Below are 21,112 nucleotides of genomic sequence, written 5' to 3'. Positions count from 1 at the left end.
CCCCTGCTTAAATCCTCCTGTGGTTTCTCATGATAAATTATGATCTCAAAAAGGCTTGTGAAGTGCTATTAGGTTTGACTCCTAACTGTTATGTTTTTTCCCCTGTGCAAAACATGTTTTTAAAAATTTCTGTACTTTTCGTTTTACTAGAACTTTGGATCTTTGCTCCTGAAACAAACACTCATTGCCTTCTTTTCCTCTGTCCTACTTTACATTGCAAAATGATTTGGTTAACTTCCATCTATATTTAGATCTTAGCTGAATCTCTGAATAGACCAATAATAGACTCTGAAATTGAGACAATAATTAATAGCTTACCAACCAAAAAAAGTCCAGGACCAGATGGATTCACAGCCGAATTCTACCAGAAATACAAGGAGGAGCTGGTACCATTCCTTCTGAAACTATTCCAATCAATAGAAAAAGAGGGAATCCTCCCTAACTCATTTTATGAGGCCAGCATCATCCTGATACCAAAGCCTGGCAGAGACACAACAAAAAAAGAGAATTTTAGATCAATATTCCTGATGAACATCGATGCAAAAATCATCAATAAAATGCTGGCAAACCGAATCCAGCAGCACATCAAAAAGCTTATCCACCACAATCAAGTGGACTTCATCCCTGGGATGCAAGGCTGGTTCAACATATGCAAATCAATAAATGTAATCCAGCATATAAACAGAACCAACGACAAAAACCACATGATTATCTCAATAGATGCAGAAAAGGCCTTTGACAAAATTCAACAGCCATTCATGCTAAAAACTCTCACTAAATTAGGTATTGATGGGACGTATCTCAAAATAATAAGAGATATCTATGACAAACCCACAGCCAATATCATCCTGAATGGGCAAAAACTGGAAGCATTCGCTTTGAAAACTGGCGCAAGACAGGGATGCCCTCTTTCACCACTCCTATTGAACATAGTGTTGGAAGTTCTGGCCAGGGCAATCAGGCAGGAGAAGGAAATAAAGGGTATTCAATTAGGAAAAGAGGAAGCCAAATTCTCCCTGTTTGCAGAAGACAGGATTGTATATCTAGAAAACCCCATCGTCTCAGCCAAAATCTCCTTAAGCTGATAGGCAAATTCAGCAAAGTCTCAGGATACAAAATCAATGTGCAAAAATCACAAGCATTCTTATACACCAATAACAGACAAACAGAGAGCCAAATCATGAATGAACTCCCATTCACAATTGTTTCAAAGAGAATAAAACACCTAGGAATCCAACTTACAAGGGATGTGAAGGACCTCTTTAAGAAGAACTACAAACCACTGCTCAGTGAAATAAAAGAGGATACAAACAAATGGAAGAACATTCCATGCTCATGGGTAGGAAGAATTGATATCGTGAACATGGCCATACTGCCCAAGGTAATTTATAGATTCAATGCCATCCCCATCAAGCTACCAATGACTTTCTTCACAGAATTGGAAAAAACTACTTTAAAGTTCATATGGAACCAAAAAAGAGCCCGCATTGCCAAGTCAATCCTAAGCCAAAAGAACAAATCTGGAGGCACCAGGCTACCTGACTTGAAACTATACTACAAGCCTACAGTAACCAAAACAGCATGGTACTGGTACCAAAACAGAGATATAGACCAATGGAACAGAACAGAGCCCTCAGAAATAATACCACACATCTACAACTATCTGATCTTTGACAAACCTGACAAAAACAAGAAATGGGGAAAGGATTCCCTATTTAATAAATGGTGCTGGGAAAACTGGCTAGCCATATGTAGAAAGCTGAAACTGGATCCCTTCCTTACACCTTATACAAAAATTAATTCAAGATGGATTAAAGACTTAAATGTTAGACCTAAAACCATTCAGGACATAGGCATGGGCAAGGACTTCATGTCTAAAACACCAAAAGCAATGGCAACAAAAGCCAAAATTGACAAATGGGATCTCATTAAACTAAAGAGCTTCTGCACAGCAAAAGGAACTACCATCAGAGTGAACAGGCAACCTACAGAATGGGAGAAAATTTTTGCAATCTACTCATCTGGCAAAGGGCCAATATCCAGAATCTACAATGAACTGCAACAAATTGACAAGAAGAAAACAACCCCATCAAAAAGTGGGCGAAGAATATGAACAGACGCTTCTCAAAAGAAGACATTTATGCAGTCAAAAGACACATGAAAAAATGCTCATCATCACTGGCCATCAGAGAAATGCAAATCAAAACCACAGTGAGATAACATCTCACACCAGTTAGAATGGCCATGATTAAAAAGTCAGGAACCAACAGGTGCTGGAGAGGATGTGGAGAAATAGGAACACTTTTACACTGTTGGTGGGACTGTAAACTAGTTCAACCATTGTGGAAGACAGTGTGGTGATTCCTCAGGGATCTAGAACTAGAAATACCATTTGACCCAGCCATCCCATTACTGGGTATATACCCAAAGGACTATAAATCATGCTGCCATAAAGACACCTGCACACGTATGTTTATTGTGGCACTGTTCACAATAGCAAAGACTTGGAACCAACCCAAATGTCCAACAATGATAGACTGGATTAAGAAAATGTGGCACATATACACCATGGAATACTATGCAGTCATAAAAAAAGATGAGTTCATGTCCTTTGTAGGGACATGGATGAAGCTGGAAACCATCATTCTCAGTAAACTATCACAAGGACAAAAAAACACTGCATGTTCTCACTCATAGGTGGGAATTGAACAATGAGAACACATGGACACAGGAAGGGGAACATCATACACCAGCACCTGTTGTGGGGTGGGGGGAGGGGGAAGGATAGCATTAGGAGATATACCTAATGTTAAATGACAAGTTAATGGGTGCAGCACACCAACATGGCACATGTATACACATGTAACCTGCACGTTGTGCACATGTACCCTAAAACTTAAAGTATAATAAATAAAAATAGATTAAAAAATGACTGACAGCATGTTTAAAATTAAGATCATTCGGTTAGTATTCTAAGCAGTGTTCAAGAAATAGCAGATTTCCTCTTGAAATGTTTTGTGTAATGTATTAAATTTATATTGCTAGTTTAGGAATGGCTTAAAGTGCTGATAACTCTCAAATAATTAGACTGGTTAAGCAGTGCTCTACCTAAATGGAATATATATTTTAGTGCACAGACACTACAAATTAACCAGAATTATTCCTAATGAAAAATTAAAATAAAATTTTATTTACATTTCATTATAATTACTTTCAGATATAATTAAAATTCTTATTCTTTTGTTTTCCAAAAAAAGATGGTACTTGTTTTGGTAAACTTTCCCTGATTGCTCCCCTGCTACTGTGTTGAATGTTTCTGGTCTTCACTTGGTTGTAGGTTAGGTTCTCTGGAATCAGATATTGGGATGGAGATCGGCTTGTGAATTATTTATTATGGATCTATCCCAGTGAAAGGAAAGGAACCAGGGTTGCGTAAGGGAAGGAATCAAACTACCATGTGGGGACGAGAAAGCTGCAACCAACCTAGCAGGGTGCTGTGAAATGACTACTGCTCATCAGAGCTGTCCACTTTGGGCTAAAATCATCCAACCTTGTCCCCTCAATGGATGTAGGCTGCCACAGGATGGGCATGACCTTGATTGAAGCAGCCCTCGGCAGCTGAAGTGTGGACAGCTATCTTCTGACCACAGTCCCCACAGCTAGTGAGCACACACTCACTGTAAGGGTATCTAGGCAGTGTACTTCCATGCTTACTACACACTCTTTTGCCCTGGAACATTGTACCATTGTGCCTTATCTTAATTTGCTTTTTGATTGTTGGACTTATTTACATTCTTTAAGTTTCATAAACAACTTAATAATTTTTGTCTTATTCCATACTGTGTGCTCAGTATATAGCATAGGCTTGACACACAGTGTGTACTCAATAAATAATAGGTTGAATACATGGATTTGGGGATCTGTTTTCTCAACATTTTTCTTCCTAATGATTGCTAAAACTTTCTTTACATTCTAGCTCAGTTATTTGTCTTGGTTTAGAGTCATCCAAGCATTCTAATTATTCCCCAATAAAAAACCAACAAATTTATGGCAACATTTTCATGCATTCCTGGGAAAGGGTTCAGGTATCTAGAAATAGAAAATTTTTATAAAACTGCACAGTACTGATTGTAGTAAGAAGAATTTATCCCAGACATAAAATACTTCAGGCAATGTCTCTTGTAATTACTAGTTTCATCAGATAGGAAAACATTTTTGGTGCCAATACCACCTGAATCACTTCACTTTTTATTTCTACCCGTTAACCTGTCATTACATCAGGGTTCAGCCTCACACTCAGAAGCAAGCCACACATTCCTTCTTGGGTTTTATCCAAGTTACCAATCACACTACTGCTCTTCCTCAAGGAAGTGAAATGAGTTTTACTGTGCCTAGGAAGGCACTTAATTTAGAAGAAAACATATTCAGTGTTAAATTAGGGATTAAAAATAGGTTGATGGTTTTTCCATGCACTCATCTAAGTCTGTACTTTTATGTATTTCATCTAACCTTATATAAGTAAATGAGTGAATGAAAGGCCAGTTACTAAGCTGATATTCTGAAATGAAACAAATTTGTTTCTTTTACTAAACAACAAAACTATTAATAATAGAGTTGAATTTGTGTAGGTGTCATGCATGAAATATTAATGACAAATGTTAAATCAGCAAGATTTATATCTTTTCCAAGAGAGATTTTTCTTAGTGCTTTTCTTTATATCAAATTTTGTGTTTCAGGGCATGCAAACCAATTCTAAACCTGAAAACACAGTTGGGAAGGTAAATTCTCTGCAAAAATTGTCTATCAGAGTGAAACAGAAATAATTTCCTCCCCTTCTCAATTATCTATATCAATTTTTGCTTCCATTACAGTGGATAATTCAATACTAGCATTAGAAATTCAGTACAGGTTATTGCGTGCTTAGTTAAGACAGAATACAGCACTATGAACTAAAGTAGGCAAAGATGTAGGTAACAACAGGGCTCGCTGTGGGATATAATAGTAAAATTTTTATAAAAGAGTTAGAAGAATTAGAATTTAGACATAAGGCTTAATGAAGTAGTCCGCAGAAATTATGGAGACTGGGGGACATCTGGGACTCTCTTCTGGGTTTCTTAGATGTCCTGTGATGTTGATTTTCTTCAGTTCTTCAACTGATCATAGAGGCCAGGGCTCTGATTCATACCTGTTAAACAAGTTATTTCTGCTTTCATCTCAGATATTTTTGGCCATTTACTTGGTTCTGAAAAATTTAGAAGACCCAACACTAGGCCATGATACTTCCATATCTCGAGTTTGAGTGTTTCTTAAGCGGGCAGTCCAGACACTCTTTAATGCAAACTTTTTTGGTAACAATTTGCATGGTTCATACTGGGTTGGAAGTCATGCACTATATAACAGTGAAAGGAAATTCTGTGATAGCTGCAAATTCAAATAAAAATGTTGGATGAGTTCATGTCCTTTGCAGGGACATGGATGAAGCTGGCAAACATCATTCTAAGCAAACTCTCAGAACTGAAAACCAAACACCGCATGTTCTCACTCATAGGTGGGAGTTGAACGATGAAAACACACGGACAAAAGGCGGGGAACATCACACACCGGGGCCTGTCGGGGGATGGTGGTCTGGGGGTCTGGGGGAGGGATAGAATTAGGAGAAATACCTAATGCAAATGGTGAGTTGATGGGTGCAGCAAACCACCATGGCACATGTATACCTATGTAACAAACCAGCAGGTTGAGCATATGTACCCTAGAACTTAAAGCATAATAAAAAAAAAAGTGGGACCATGGAACCAGAAGAAGAAAACTAGAGCAGTGTCTATATCAAATGATTCTACTCACTGTAGAATTTCTTTTAAATATTGCTTATAATAATTTTAAGACAGCCTTGGAAGAATTAAGCTACTTAATTTCTCTTCATCAAGTGGCGCAATAAAATAATTATCTTTCACTAAGTTAAACCAGTTGACTTCTGGCTTTTATGAGTTGCTTATACAATGTCACTCTCAAAAATTTCATAATCTAGTGGTCCTTTAGGAAACTCCAAGCCTGTGATGTTTTAAAATATGTCCGTAAAGTCATCAACTCTTCATTTTAAGAAGTGGAACTTAATTTCTCTCCTCTTGAGTGTCACTGGAGTTGCTTCTGATAAATAAAGTAGAAGTGGTAGTGTGCAAATTCTGAGACTGAGTCATAAAAGGCACTGGGGCTTCTTCTTGATCTTTCTGTTCCCTGTCACTTGCTTTTGGAGAAGCCAGTTGTTATGTCATGTGCAGTCTTATGGAGAGTCTCATATGATGAGAAAGCAAGGCCTCTTGACAACATCCAACAAGAAATTGAGGCTCCCTGTGAGCAGTGATGTGACTGAATCCTCTCGAAAGTGGATCCCCCAGATCTAGCCAGTCTTCAGATTTCTGAAGCTTTGGCCACATCTAGACTGCAGCCTCCTTAAACTCTGAGCCAGAACCACCCAGCCAAATTGCTCCCAAATTTCTGACCAACAGAAACTGAGATAATAAATATTTGTGGTTTTAAGTTGCTAATTTTGAGGAATTTGTTCCACAGCAGTTGATAACTAATACAAGCACATAGGCAACTATGTAATGGTGAAAATGTTTCTTTCTCAAGCAAAGTTTCCTCTGAAAGAAAATGTCATACTCTAATAGAGATAGTCATTGACTGAGAACACATTTGGGCTTCCTACTTGACAAAGGAAAAGGCCCCCTAGTCTCATGACTTTTTTTTTCCTGCTCTGGCATGAATTGCTGTTACACTGACCGCTCTGAGTACTTAAATGTCAAGAAAGGTGAGCTTTGTCAGAAACAGGATTTGAGTTGCTTACATTTGAGAATTTTGTGAAGAAATGGGAATGAAATATAAAACGTGTTCATTTTTACGGTAGAAATTTTCTGGCTTTCCCAGAAAAAAAATTTCTATTAAATTACTGCCAGAAGGGGCCCTTTAAAAATACTTTTAAAAGAGAAAAATAGAGCCCATGCAGAACCATTTTCAGGTGAATTGTATTAAGTTTATTCATAATTTGGATGAACTGGCACATGTTCTTGGCAAAAAAAGGAAAGTTTCTTGTTTAAGAATGTTTTCCATAGGCCGGGCGCGGTGGCTCACGCTTGTAATCCCAGCACTTTGGGAGGCCGAGGCGGGCGGATCACGAGGTCAGGAGATCGAGACCACGGTGAAACCCCGTCTCTACTAAAAAATACAAAAAAGTTAGCCGGGCGTAGTGGCGGGCGCCTGTAGTCCCAGCTACTCGGAGAGGCTGAGGCAGGAGAATGGCATGAACCCGGGAGGCGGAGCTTGCAGTGAGCCGAGATTGCGCCACTGCACTCCAGCCTGGGTGACAGAGCGAGACTCTGTCTCAAAAAAAAAAAAAAAAAAAAAAAAAGAATGTTCTCCATTATAAATCCTGATGAAAACATACTAATTATTTTAGCTAAGGTGTCATTGCTTATAAGGAGATTGACAAGTATATTTCACCAATGTAAGAATTTTTTGGGGGGACCATCAAAGCCTTTTCAGTTTCGCTTCAGGTATAAACCTGAAGACATTTAAAAATACATTTTTTGAAAGGCTACTATTGTTCAATCAAATGCTATTTCTTTTCTTCATTTTTCTGACCTTAGTGATGAAAATGAGGTCAAAGATGACTTCATTGCCATGACTACAAAAGAATTGATGTGATATATTTTCATCTCAAATGTTCCTAAATCATATTGGATTTTCTCATGTGTTATGTCAACAAAACAAGTTGGAACCGTTTGTGGGAAACAGGTCACATATGTGGCCATGTTAAAGTTAACTTGACAATTTTAAGCTTTTTATTCAAGCCAAAGCATAGCAATCTTCATTTAGAGTTTGACCTTTGAGAATAATTGAAGTTTTATTATTGGATTTCGTTCTTTCCTTTTCTTAAGGAAGTGGCTTTAAAAAAATGAAAACAAAAGGTTGAGGGAAGCATTAGCTTGGTAATATTGTTTTGCTCTCCTCTTTGAAATACATATCCAGTTGAAAGTATTGTGTGCGTTTTTCCGCATGATTACTCTGGAATGGAGAGCTCCAATGTTTTCAACAAAGTAATCTCAAAAGTGTCCTTTGACTCTAAATGTTGAATAACACTTACTGACACAGATTTTTTCTCCTATTTTCCTTCTTTGGAGAATACTTTTAGAGGTCATTGAAACTTCACTCAGTCAGTTTAGCTCCATTTTACTTGAAAACTTATTCATTGATTACCTTGGATAAATACATTGGTAATTTATGCCAAGGGCTATTTATTTTTCTATTAGACACACTTGTAATGCAAACCAATGTCAGATCTACTGTAGTACACTGTCAAAACTCACCACCTGAGAACCTTGAAACTACACCTTTAAATATATCTGTACATTTTAAAAAGCAAATGTAACATGTTCTTTAGGAAAAAATTCTCTATTTTTGAGTTTAAAAATAAGCTCAGCTATCTCTTTAAGAGGTGATATAATGATACGCCACACCTGCCTTCAGAGAACTGAGTACAAATTTTGGTATGGTTCAAATTTTCTGGCTTTCCCAGAAAAAAAATTATTAAATTACTGCCAGAAGGGGCCCTTTAAAAATATTTTAAAAGAGAAAAATAGAGCCCATGCAGAACCATTTTCAGGTGAATTGTATTAAGTTTATTCATAATTTGGATGAACTGGCACATGTTCTTGGCAAAAACAAGGGAAGTCTCTTGTTTAAGAATGTTCTCCACTATAAATCCTAATGAAAAATTACGAGTTATTTTAGCTAAGAAGTTATTGTGTATAAGGAGACTGACAAGTATATTTCACCACTGTGAGAATTTTTTGGGGGACTCTCAAAACCTTTTCAGTTTCACTTGAGGTATAAACCAGAAGACATTTGAAAACGCTTTTTTAAAGGCTACTGTTGTTCAATGAAACACTATTTATTTTATTTTTCTGACATTAGTGATGAAAATCAGGTCAAAGATGACTTCATTGCCATGACTACAAAAGAATTTATGTGATGTTTTCAACTGTGTACTCCATAGTTCATTATCTTCCCTTATATAAGTAATCTTCAGAAATCTCACACAGTGAAATACTTAAAAGTAGATTGAATTAAAACTCTATAAAACACATCATACTTACTTATAAAATTAACACAAGACCTAGCACAAGTTATTAGCAATATTTTGATGGTTCACTTATTTAAAGTATATATCAGTCATGATAGTTTATATTAACAGTACAGCTTCTATTAAGCTAACATTGGAATAGTGTGAAAGATATTTGCTTAGAGAAAGTAGTTGGTGAAAATGCTCTGAGTCTTTTTGTTGCTCAACAAGGGAACTTTTGGCAAGTTAACAGTGAGCAGGATTATCTTTCTTTAGAAAACAATTTTATAAATTGAATGCGTTCTAAGAGCTCATTAGGGGACTATTTGGCATGTGAAATGCATTTTTTTAAAAAGTTTAGGTTGCAAGGCAACAAGCCTAATTTAATGCAAAATATAGGTGAAATATTATACCTTAGCAATTAAAATAGTGAAAAGGTTTATATGTGAAAGTTGACATGCATATTGACATTTTACAGATTACTTTTACTTTTATGTGAAGGTAGAAAAGAGAAAGAGAAGTGAAAGGAGAAAGAAGAAAAAAGTGAAAAAAATATTATAAATAATAGTTCAAACAGCATTTTAATTCCATATATTCCTATTTGCTCAAAGGTTCCTGAAGATGACTCTTGTGATCTCCTGGCCAATTTAGCCCTACCTCTAGTGTTATCTCGTTCTGTGGTCTTTGTACTTGTCTTCCATTTCAAACCTTTTCCAAAACCTTTGTCAAAATAGGTTTTCTTATCTTGAAAATAGATTGGGGAGCACAGCACTATTTTTTTACACCTAGAAAGTAATTTGTTTGGCTATGAAGACATGAAGCAATTAGTATTACTTGAAATCATATCTAGTTTCTACCTTATGAAAAAACATTATCTTTTAGTTTGATTAAAAAACATACAAATTAGCCCTTAAATAACGTGGGTTTGAACTGCTCGGGTTCACTTATACACACATTTTCAAAAAAAAAGTTGCACCAAGTGTTCCTGCTTCTCCTGCCTCCCTTTCACCTCCTCCACCTGTTCTACTGCGGAGACAGCGAGACCAAGCCCCCCTCTTTCCCCTCCCCCTCATCCTACTCAATGTGAAGGCAATGAGGATACAAACCTTCATGGTGATCCACTTCCACTTAATGAATAGTAAATATATTTTCTCATCTTTATGATTTTATTAGTAACATTTTCTAGCTTGCTTTATTGTAAGAATACAGTATATAATATGTATAACCTACAAAATATGTGTTAACTGGCTACTGATATTATCGGTAAGGCTTCCAGTCAGCAGTAGACTATTAATAGTTTAGTTTTGGGGGAGTTAAAAGTTATACACAGATTTTGGACTGCAAGAGAGTGGGTACTTCCTAACCCCCTTGTTGTTCAAAGGTCAACTGTACATCCTTTTCATAGAAAAATATAGAAATATATAAAAAATAATTTTTAACTTTGTTTTGTGTTTGTATTTGTCATACTTTTATACAAAGATACCTATACAATTTATTTTTAAAGAAAAAATGATATTCTGCTATTCTATTGAGTCTAGAACCATCAATTATTAAATACAATTTTTATTGTGCGGCTAAGAAAAGAATGCCATTGTATTACAATGCTTTAAAAAAATCTTAGGTTTTTAATAACTTTTTGAAAGAACTTGTTATTTAGACATATAATTTTAAAAGGCTGAATAATATTCCATTGTAGTTTCTTTATCCATTCATCTGTCAACAAACTCATCAGTTGTTTTTGTATGTTGGCTATTGTGAGAAATGCTGCAATGAACATGGGAGCACTGGATCATATAGTAATTCTATTTTTAATTTCTTTGGGGACACCTACACTGTTTTCCACAGTGGTCACACCAATCTACATTCCCACCAAGAGTGTACATGTGTTTCCTATCTCTCCATTCATACAAACACTTGTTATTTCTTGGTCTCTTGATAAAAGCCATCCTAATAGGTGAGAGATGATATTTCATTGTTGTTTTGATTACATTTCCCTCATGATTAGTGATATTGAGCACCCTTTAATATACCTATTGGCAATTTTTGTGTCTTCTTTGGAAAAATGTTTATTCAGATGCCAATTTTTAAACTGGGTTATTTGTGGATTTTTTTGTTTACTTTGTTTGCTGTTGTTTGTTTGTTATATAATTTGGATATTAACCCCTTATCAGATATGTGGTTTGCAAATATTTTCTCCTAATGTGTAAGCTTCTTTTTCATTTTGTTGTTTGTTTCCTTTGTTGTATGAAAGCATTTTAGTTTGATGTAGCTGTAAATATTAAATGTGCATTATTAAATATTTTAAAATCAATAATTCATAATATGCTATGATGTATGTTCTATTATATAATCCACATTCTATTATTTAAGCATTTGGGCTCTTTTGATCTTTCATCATAGAAGCAATGCAGTAATAAGAATACTTTTAAGAATGTGCATATTTTCAAATTGCTTCTATAAAGATGGTTCCAGTTTACATTTCTGTTAGGAATAATATTCATACTCTATTAGTGATAATAAAGTCTTCTAATTGATATCTACTTTGTATTTCTTTTAAAGTATACTTTTCTGCTAATGGTTTGCGCCTTCCTTTGCGGTTTGGAATATTGGTCTCCTTATGGAAAATACAAAGGCTAGTTATTTTGTAACATAGTGTTTAATGTAATATAACTGTTCAATTGTTTCTTTTCCTACTCAAAGGTTTAAACTCTCCTTCCTTCTCTCCCTTTCTCCCTTCCTTCTTTCCTCCTTTCCTTTCTTTTTCTATTTTTGTTTAAACTTCTAGTTCGCTTATACATCCCTTTCATTCCATGGAATCGGACTCATGCCTGTCTATTTCCGAGATTTATCTATTTCCAAGTATCAGACAAAGGATTAACGATTTATCTCTTTCCAATAAATATTTGAGAAAAGTGAAAAGTTAATTTTACCTTAATTAACTTTAATCAGTTAATTTTTACTTTTTTATATTTAAGACATGACAAATTATTGATAGTTCTAAAGAAAAGTAAAAATATAAATGTCTAGGGCTGTTTCACATGCTAACTGAGCACCTCAGTTTCAGACACTTAAATAATTTTTAATTGACTGGGCTGATGTGAAAATAAAATGAATAATAAAGTCGTGCTGGCAATTTACAATTTTTCAAGCAACATACAAGAAATCTAAAATAGCTGTAAATCAAGGTAAGTTTATCTCGCCAAGCTGTGTCTGTATATTAATTTCAAATGACAGAAAAATATATTTTTTTTGCTGTACTACACACACACACACACACACACACACACACACAGACACACACACGTACCCAAATACTTGGCTCTGCTTTCAGAATTTTCTCTCAGTCTAGTAGTAGTCTGTAGATTGGGAAAGATGAAACAAAAAAAGATGGGTGTGTCGAAAACGTTTAAGTGGTAAAATAGATCCATCATAGCATATATTTGAAGAATAGTATATCTGCAATAGATGGGTAAACTTTTTCCTTTTTGTAAAGTTTTTCAAATAGTCTTACATTTTATAGGATATAAGAGACGTTATAACCGCATTATTAAAAGAAAGAGATCTGAAGATGGACCTGGGTTCAGATATAGGTCAATTCTGAATGGCCTGGCCATGCCATTCAACTTGTCAAAGCCTCATATTTTTTATGTATGCAACAAAGGACACCACCAGCATCCCACAGGGTGGCTGAGAAAGTTGAATGCGATGTTTTATAGACAGCACTCATTTTAGAGGTTAATACATAAGAAGTGTTCAACCATTATCCCTTTTGATGATCATGGTTATTGTTGTTAATGGAGGAAGTGAAATGATGGTGTGAGGATTCCTTCTTGCATTCTGAGGAGGGAAGCCTGTATTACATTTGGTACAGGAAAACTGCAGGTATAGGAACTTTCTAAACCATGGATGGTCCTACAAATATATAGGTTGGACATTTACAGAATCACATTTTTGCTTCAGTTAAACATCTTGTTCCTATCCCAGCCTTGTTTGATTGGGTAAATACTAATTTGATAATACATTTGAACAAAAAAACTACCCCTTACGCCAAATACCTGAATGTGAGAAGCTGTTCAGAAAATATAACCTTAAATTACTTGCAGTAGAACTATTATAAAAAGAGTTGAGGAGAGTTCTTTGTAAGCAAGAGTGGATGAAGGAAATGTAGTCCATTTGCTCTTGTAGATTTAGTAGATTTACTAGACCAGTAGTTGTCAACAAATTGTCCTGATAGGAAAAGAGGGTCCTTCATGGACAGAGAATTTTGTCTATGACTTGCGGCCTTTCAGCCATATAGTCCAAATTTATTGCCCTAGGAAAGGAACAGCACCAACTGCCTAGAACAAGAAAATAATTGTTTAGTTAGAGTTAAAAAGCAGAGTTTTAAAAGTCTACAATGGGACAATCCCATTGATAGCCTGTATTTCATAAGGGGGAAAAAAGTATATTCTCAGACTTTCCTAAGCTGGTTTTCATATGTCAACACAAAGCCTAAAGGATTAAGTATAGAGAAAATTACTGAGTAAATTAAATAAGGACAAGATATAAAGGAAAATTCTCCTACCCAGGAAAAGGAAAGTCCTTTCTATTCTCAAAGGAAGAGCTTGGAAGATAGCTAGAGCAAACAGGAGGCACTAAGTCATATAAGGATATCCTAATTCCTGCTCAAGAATCAGCATTTCTAGGGAAGAAGAAATAACTATCTAGATTGGATGAGAGAAATGTGAGAATCTTCGTGTTGGTAATGTCTGGGTATAGCCTCTTAGAGAGGCACATTTCATGCAGCTTCATATTCAATATGCTATCCAAAGTGGCTTGGAAATGGAAGAATAGCTGGGGGTGAGGCCTAGAATAGCCAGCATGAGCATAATTACATAGGTGCCCAATCACTCCTGTTTCAGCAATGAGCCCATTTATAGGTTCCAATGGGAGTGTAATTTATGAAAGAACCAGTGAATAGCCCTGGAGCTGAGAAGAGGGGCTTCGTAACACAGGTATCTCTCAACCAGAGCCAACGTGATTGAGGGACAGTATGGTTATAGCTTTGTAAGAAACTGCGAAGCTATTTTGTATTGTGGCTATACCATTTTGTATTCCCACCAGCAATAAATGGGAGTTCCTGTTGCTTTGCATCCTTGCCAACAGTTGGTATTGCCAGGTTTTTGAATTTTAGCCATTCTAATAGATATAGAGTGGAATCTTATTATTGTTTTAATTTGTAGTTCCTCAGTGGCAAATCATGTTGATAATCTCCACATAAGCTTTTTCCCATCTACCTCTTATTTGATGAGGCCTCTAATTGGTTTCTTATGGTTGAGTGCTGAGATTATTTTGTGTTTTGGATACAAGTCCTTTATCAGAGAAGTATTTTGCAATTTTTTTCTCCCGCATGTTTTGGCTCTCTATTGTTAGGTGTATACACATTTAATATTGTTATGTCTTCTTGAATAATTGACCTCTTTGTCGTTATGTAGTGCCTCCTTTTTCTTCTGGATAATTTTTCTTATAATATAGTTTGTTTTCTCTGAAATTAACATAGCTACTACAGCTGTTTTTTTAAATTAGTGTTAGCAAGGTATATCTTTCCTCATCCCTAACTTTTAACATATCTGAATCTTTTCATTCTCAAGTCTTTATATTTAAAGACCCATATAATTGGGTATTTTTTAATTCCTTCTGGTAGTCTTTGTCTTATAATTCATGTCTTTGGATCATTCTATTTAAAGTGGTTATTGATATATTTGAATTAATATCAAACATGTTTATAATTTTTTAATGCCAGAGGCTTCTTCTACCTTCTCTGAATTTAGTTGAATAGTATGATTCCATTTATCTCCTTATTTGCACATTAATTATGCTTATTTTTTAATAGTTTCCCTAAGGTTATAAACTGGAGTGATAAGATACAAGTTTAATTACTCACATTTGCCTTCAAATTACAGTAATTTATTTCATGTGTAGTGCAGGTAACTTAGAGAATTCTCAATACCTCCGTCCCTTATAACATTGCTATCATTTATTTCCCTTATCCATATGATATAATCACCAGTAAACCAATACATGGTTATTATTTAATATTATTATTGAATTACTTTATTTTTCTACTCTTATTTTCTTATTTTAGGTTTGGGGGTACATGAGCTTTCCACAGTTGTTGAACTATTTTATATTCCCAGCAGCCATGTATAAGTGTTCCCTTTTCTCTGCAACCTCACCAGCATTTGTTTTTTTTTTATTTTTTAGTAATGGTCACTCTGACTGGTGTGAGATGGTATCTCATTGTGGTTTTGATTTGCATTTCTCTAATGGTTAGTGATGATGAGCATTTTTTTCATATATTTATTGTCTACATGTATGTATCCTTTTGAGAAGTGTCTGTTCGTATCCTTCGGGCATTTTTAAATGGGATTATTTATTATTTGTTTGTTGATTTAAGTTCCTTATAGATTCTGGATATTAGACTTTTGTTGGATGCATAGTTTATGAATACTTCCTCTCAATCCACAGGTTGTCTGTTTACTCTGCTGATAGTTTCTTTTGTTGTGCAGAAGCTCGTGAGTTTAATTAGGACATACTTGTCAATTATGTTGTTGCAATTGCCTTTGGAGACTTTGTCATAAATTCCTTGCCAAGGCTAATGTCCAGAATGGTATTTCTTAGGTTTTCTTCTAAACCTTTTATTGTTTTTGGTTTTACATTTAAGTCTTTAATCCATCTTGAGTTGATTTTTATACATGGTACAAAAAAAGTGGTCTGATTTCAGTCTTCTGCAAATGGCTAGCCAATTATTCCAGCACCATTTATTGAATATGGAGTCTTTTCCCCATTGTTTGTTATTGATGACTTTGTTGAGAATCAGGTGGTTGTAGGTGTATGGTTTTATTTCTGGGTTCTCTACCCTGTTCCATTAGTCTTTATGTCTGCTTTTGTACCAGCACAATGTTGTTTTGGTTACTGGAGCCTTGTAGTATTGTTTGAAGTAGGGCAATGTAATGCCTCTAGCTTTGTTCTTGTTGCTTAGGATTGCATTGGTGATTTGGTCTCTTTTTGGTTCCATATGAATTTTAGAATAGCTGCTTCTAATTCTGTGGTATAAGAATAGCCACTCATTTTTGTCTTCCATTGCCTGATAGATCCTTCTCCATCCTTTACTTTGAGCATACAGGTGGCATTACTTGTTAGATAGGTCTCTTGAAGATAGCAGATAACTGTCTTGTTTCTTTATCCAACTTGCTACTCCATGCCTTTTAAGTTCGGCATTTAGTCAATGTACATTCAGTGTCAGTATTAACATGTGAAGATTTGATCTTGCCATTGTGGTGTTAGCTGGTTGTTATGTAGACTATTCTATAGTTGCTTTGTAATGTCAATGGGCTGTGTACTTAAGTGTGTTTTTGTAATGGCAGATATCTTCTTTCATTTCCATGTTTAGCACTCCCTTTGTCACCTCTTGTAAGGCAGGTCTATTGGTAATGAATTCCCTTAGCATTTGTGTGTCTGAAAAGGATTTCATTTCTCCTTTGTTTATGAAACTTAGTTTGGCAGGATATGAAACTCTTGGTTAGAATTTATTTTCTTAAGGATATTGAAAATAGGACCTCAGTCTTTTCTGGCTTGCAAGGTTTCTGCTGAAGGGTCTACTGTTAGGCTGATGAAGTTCCCTTTGTAAATGACCTACCCCTTCTCTCTAGCTGCCTTTAAGGTTTTTCTTTCACATTGACCTTGGAGAATCTGATGACTATGTGTCTTGGGGATTGTCATCTTGAGTATATAACATCTTACAGGGGTTCTTTGTATTTCTTGAATTTTCATGTCAACCTCTCTAGTGAGATTGCAAAAATTTTTGTGAAGCAAATTTTCAAATATGTTTTTCAAGTTGCTTGCTTTTTCTCCTTTTCTTTCAGGAATGCCAATGAGTCATCGGTTTGCTCTCTTTATATAATCCTATATATTAGAGGTTTTGCTCATTTGTTAATTATTTTTTTTGTCTGCCTGTGTTGCTTTGAAGGAGTGTTCTTCAAGCCCTGAGATTCTTTCCTCAGCTTGGTCTTTTCTGTTGTTCACGCTCCAATTGTATTTTGAAGTTTCTATAGTGAATTTTTCATTTCCAGAAATGAAATAGTTTTTTTCTGGAAATGAAATAGTTATTTAATTTCTGGAAATGAAATATTTTTTTTTAAATGATTATGTCATCTTTCAACTCTTGGATTATGTTACTGTTTTCCTTGTATTGGGTTTCAGCCTTCTCTTTATGCTGATGATCTTCCTTGCCATCCAGATTCTGAATTCTATGTCTGACATTTTAGCCATTTCAATCTGGTTAAAAAATCATTGCTTGGGGGCTAGTGTGATCATTTGGAGGTAAGAAGACACTACTCTGGCTATTAGAGTTGCCAGAGATTTTGTGCTGGCTCTTTCTCATATGTGAGAGCTGATGTTTCTTTATCCTTTGGAGTTGCTGTCCTTTGGAAGGGGCCTTTTGTTTTCATGCTCTTTATTGCTCTTGAGGATTTGACTACAGTGCAAGTTTTTTTTTTTTTTTTTTTTTTGGAGACAGAGTCTCACTCTGTCACCCAGGCTGGAGTGCAGTGGTGCGATCTCGGCTCACTGCAAGCTCTGCCTCCCGGGTTCACCCCATTTTCCTGCCTCAGCCTCTCCGAGTAGCTGGGAATACAGGCGCCCGCCACCACGCCCAGCTAATTTTTTGTATTTTTAGTAGAAACGGGGTTTCACCATGGTCTCGATCTCCTGACCTCGTGATCCGTCCGCCTCGGCCTCCCAAAGTGCTGGGATTACAAGCGTGAGCCACCGTGCCCGGCCAACTACAGTGCAAGTTGTATGTGGTTGAATGGTTCTGTTTCTGGATGCTTTTAGAGGCCATGTATCAGCTCTACACTTCTGGGCTGCATGCGCTAATTCGGGCTGGCTGAGACTGGGTCCATGGCTTTGTCTTCTCATTCCTTGACATCAAGCTCTGGCTGAGCAGGAGGGGCTGAAATGCTCCTAGACCACTGACATCAGCCCATCATCTGGGTGGTGGGGGTGCCATGAATGGGAAATATCCTGGTGGGGGTGCCACGGGTGAATATGCTCTAGAGGGTTATGGGAGGGTGCACTATGATGGGAGGCTGTCAGCAAAAGTGCTCTGGTGTGTGGTGTGGGGGCACTGCAGGCAGGAAGCACTGCAGCCCGGGGAAGTGGGGGTGCTGCAAGGGAATGTGCTCTGGAAGCGTGGGAGCAGGGTTGCAGGTGAGCATGCTATGGCAAGGGGCTGTCAGCGAAAGCACTCCATTGTGAGTGGTGGGGGTGCCTGGAGTGGGAAGCACTCCAGCAGGAGTGCCAAGGGTGAACATGCTCCAGAGTGCAGGTGTCGAGGTAATGGCAAATGTGCTCTGGCAGGAAACTGCCAGCAGAAGTGCTCTAGTAGTGCTTATTATTATTTTAAACAAGGAGCTATCTTTTATACCAATTAAAATAGGAAAAAGTATTTTATTTTGTCCACAGTTATTTCTTCTCTGATAGTTTTTTTCTCCATGTAGATCCATGTTTCTTAACTCTATCATTTTCTTCTTCCTAAATAAAATCCTTTAACATTTCTTGCAGTGAAGATTTGTTGGTGATAAATTCCCTCCGTGTTTTATTGTTTGAGAAGGTTCCACTCATCTTGTTAACTACTGTATTCCCCAGCAGCTAGAACAATGACTGGTACATAGGATTCACCAAATATTTGTTGAAAGTAAGAAACAAAGAAAGAATGGCAATGAGAGAGAGGTGGGGAGGCATAGAGATACATATGTAACATATATGATGTATATGAATATTGGTGTGTGCATTTGTGTGTGTTTGTGTGAGACAGAGATAGGGAGAGAGAGAGATTAGCAGTATAGGAGTATAGAATCTGATGTTACTATAGTTTGTAGTTGGTAAGGGACAAGATGACCTTTGTTGAGACACTCAAGGAGAGTGTGTGGAATAGGAAGAGAGAAAACACAAAGTCCAACACCCTAGAGAACACATCTTTTTAAGAGGCTGGAATGCCAAACACAGAAGCTAAGGTTTCAGATGATTTTATGTTAAAAGGGGGATGCCAAAAAGTTGCCGATGTTCCAGAGAGTCCAAACGACTGAGAATGGCAGTAGGGTCATTGGATTCATCGATTTGGTTTGGATGTTTTGCCACTAAATGGCTTCAGTGGAGGGGAATTCGTGACTCATGGAGTTTCTTCCATCACCTCATAGAACTACCTTCACTCAACTGGGATTTTATATTTCACTCCTAAGCATATATTAAAGAATCTTAGAACGAGCTTTACAAAACCTGCTGATGAATTTACTCTGGGAGCATTGCTAAAGTTACTGACCATTCTCTTTATGAAAGGCAACATGAGAATTGTAGAGTAAGTACACAAAAAAAGTTAGCCTACCACCAGGAACTCACATACTTTCTCCCGACTCTGGGATATTACTGAGAGATTTTATTTTCTGTGTTCCTGTAACTTTATTTAATTTTTCTATAATGGTAAAGTAAGGATAATAAAAAGTCATACATGCTAATGTTGGTAGTGTTTCATGAGTCATTCAAGCAAAGCACTTGCATAGTGCTTGGCTCATGTTAAGTAATTCATAAGTATTGATAATCATTTGTATTTATAAGCACAATTACTTTATATTTTCTTATATATGTTCAGAAATTCTCTGTAGAACAAAGAAGTGTATGAAGAAAATACTTTTTATTCCTGACAGAGTTTTGATATCCATAGGCAAGATATGGAGAGATTCATTTTACACAATTATTCCATACCATGTTATTGACATCTCTGAGACCTGCTGCACCAATGTACGATGAAGCAGTGTTACTTCCATGATTATATAAATGCTAGGTTCAAATTTACAATAGGACTTTGGCTTTGAGCTCTATTTTGTATATAGTAAAGTTCTCAAAGATATCTTAGTATATCATGAACTCTAAATATTTTTCCCTTCCTAGGTGACAGAGTTTGCTTTGATCCATTTCATCTTTCAGCTTATCTACTTTGTGACCAGTGACATGTGAGATTACACAGCAGTCTCCATGAAACAAGTTCATTAAATGATAGTGACCTCATGTAATTCATTGACAACAAAGATATATTTGTTCCAGTTTCTCACACATGCTTTTGCCCAGGATTAGATTTTCACATCACTTTATTGACAATGTAACTGGCAAAGAATTTCTGGTTCCCATGATACTTGAGTTATGCATCTTTTAAGTGGCCAAACATAAACTTTCTCCCTGGGATCCTCTTTTGTCTAATCTAGCTTTCTTTCCATTTTAGTTTACATTTTTGCTATGGAGAAATCTTTTTAGAAATTGTGCCAAAAAATATAACATGAGATCTACCTTCTTAAAGTTTTTAGTTCGTAGTTCAATATTGTTAACTGTAAGTCTGGTCTTGTACAGCTGATCTCCAGTATTTTTTATTTTGCATAACTGAAACTTTACACATATTGAACAGCAACTTACCATTCTCCACCCTCCTCCCACGCCTTGGAAATCATCATTCTACTTTCTGCTTCCATGAGTTTGCTACTTTAAATACCATATATAAGTAGAGTCATGTAGCATTTGATTTGCTTCACTTAGCATAATGTCCTAAAATTTTGTTTATGTTGCTACATATGACAGGATTTTCTTCATTCTTCATTTTAAAGGCTGAATTATATTCCATTGACTCTATATACCACATTTTTATTATTCATTCATCCATTGATGGACATTTACCAGCCCTCACATCTTAGGTGCTGTAAATAATGCTGCATTGAACATACAAGTACAAATACCTTTTCCAGATTCCAATTTTAATTCTTTTGGATAAATACCCAGAAATGGGATTGCTGGATCATATGGTAGTTCTAGTTTAAATTATTTTAACACATCTCAGATTTTTTTCCATAGTGTTGCATTATTTTACATTTCTAACAACAGTGCATAGGGTTCTAATTTCTCCACATTTTT

Source organism: Symphalangus syndactylus, chromosome 1 (assembly GCF_028878055.3).
Source record: "Symphalangus syndactylus isolate Jambi chromosome 1, NHGRI_mSymSyn1-v2.1_pri, whole genome shotgun sequence".
Classification (NCBI taxonomy): domain Eukaryota; kingdom Metazoa; phylum Chordata; class Mammalia; order Primates; family Hylobatidae; genus Symphalangus; species Symphalangus syndactylus.
Note: the sequence above shows the minus strand (reverse complement) of the source record.